At 36.9% G+C, this 1,985-nt stretch overlaps 1 non-coding gene across 1 annotated transcript; it reads right to left on the bottom strand.

The window, feature by feature from the left end:
* Nucleotides 1–379: 379 nt before the first annotated feature.
* On the bottom strand, nt 380–487 carry LOC122295239. The gene has a single exon (XR_006237902.1). It is a non-coding gene; the product is annotated as a small nucleolar RNA R71 (small nucleolar RNA).
* Between the last annotated feature and the right edge of the window lie 1,498 nt (nt 488–1,985).

The raw sequence follows: 1,985 nt of genomic DNA, 5'->3' as shown, positions 1-1,985 counted from the left end.
ATGAGTGAACACGGAGACCAACCCACTAGGACTCTTCAACATTACCTCCACCCTACATGCATAACCACACCATTATGCATCTTGGTTCTAGCTAATACTCGCCAACTGGATTTTAAAACAGGAAAGATATAGTTATTCATACTTTTCATGGCTTGGAAAATGAAAATTCATATATACACATTAGGGAGTTTGAGGAAGTAGTTGCGACTTTTCATAGTAAAAATGTAACTAATGACATTGTGAGATTTAAGTTCTTTTCTTTCTCTTTCAAGGATAAAGCTAAGAGTTGGCTGTACTCGCTAAGACCACGATCTATTGAGTCATAAAATGAGATGACTTAGCTCTTCTTTAATAAATAATTTTCCCAGCATAAGACTAATGCTTTAAAAAAGCAAATCTCCACCTTTGCACAAAAGGACAGTGAGACTTTGTATCAGTCTTGGGAGAGATTTAAGAAGTTGTTGAGTATGTGTCCTAACCATGAGTATAAGAATTAGCACTTAGTGAGCTATTTTTATGAGGGACTTAAACCTAGAGAGCGTAAATTTGTGGAGATGATGTGTAATGGTGAGTTCTTACATAAAGATCCTGATGAGGCTATAGAATATCTCATTAAGCGTGCTGAAAAAGCTCACACCTGGACTGAACCTAATGCCACTAAGTGCACAAATAGGTCATGACCTGCAGGAAGCACAAATGGTGGTAGAATTTACCATCTCAGGGAAGAGAATAACCTAAAGTCTAAGGTTGAGATGCTCACTAGGGAGTTAGATGTGTTAAAAACTAAGGACTTAAAGCCAACACATATGGGTAATCATGTAGAGCCTTTTGGACCATATTTTGTGTGTGGCGGGGTAGATTACCTTGCCCAAGAGTATCCCATATTTGCAAAGATGAGAGGGATGTATGAGGAACAATGTAATGCATTAGTTATGTACAAAAAGCTTTTTACACCTTTCTCTGATACCTATAATCTGGGGTGTCGTAATCACCCCAATTTTAGTTGGAAATCTGAAAACCAGCAGTTTGCACAGCTACCTAGAGTTTATCCTGGACCGTATCATGCATCATCTTCTTCTAGGAACTCCGTATAAAATACTTTATATGCTTTTATTGAAACACAGGGTAAAACTAATTAAAAGTTTGAATATTTGATTATGTAAGTTGTTGAAGAAAACAAAGAGATCAAGAGTCATATATCCAAGATGATGAGCTCCTTGAGTGTAAATGAGTGTGGCAAGTTCCCTTCTCAACCTCAATCCATACCCCAAGGTCAACATATGGTGCAAGAAAATTTGAAAGAAGTCAATGCCATTGTGACAAGAAGTGGTAAGTTCTTACACATCCCAACAACTGATAAGCAAGAGGATGTTGAAGAGGAACAAAGCAATGATATTACCAAGTTGCCCAAAGAAGCCGAGTTAATCAAGAGCTCAGTTAAAGTACCATTTCCTCAAGTTTTAAAATTTGGCATGCGAACTTTGGATTCTAGTAACGAAATCTTGGAGAATCTCAGACAGATAAAGATTAACCTTCCTCTTTTGCATGTTATTAAACAAGTTCTTACTTATGCAAAAGTTGTCAAAGATTTGTGTATAGTTAAGAGGAATCACCATGTTAAGAAGACAACATTTTTGACAGAGTAAGTTAGTGCTCTAATTGAGTAGGGAATTCCTCCTGGTTGTCCAACCATTGTATGTAATATTGAGCATCATGAGTTGGGGCAAGCCTTACTAGATTTAGGAGGTAGTGTTAATTTGATGCCTTATTCCATTTATTTGCAGCTTGGTTTGGGTGAAATTAAGCCAATTTCTGTTGTGCTTCAATTGGCTGACCGTTCAGTTAAGAAACCGAGATGGATAGTTGAGGATGTTTTGATCCAAATCGACAAATTTTATTATCCTGTTGATTTCTTAATCCTTGACACTAGTTCTATTGTTTACTCTAATTCTAAAATCTCCTCAATCTTAGGTAGGCCTTTTCTC

Source organism: Carya illinoinensis, chromosome 14 (assembly GCF_018687715.1).
Source record: "Carya illinoinensis cultivar Pawnee chromosome 14, C.illinoinensisPawnee_v1, whole genome shotgun sequence".
NCBI lineage: Eukaryota > Viridiplantae > Streptophyta > Magnoliopsida > Fagales > Juglandaceae > Carya > Carya illinoinensis.
This window is presented reverse-complemented; position numbering and strand designations above follow the sequence as displayed.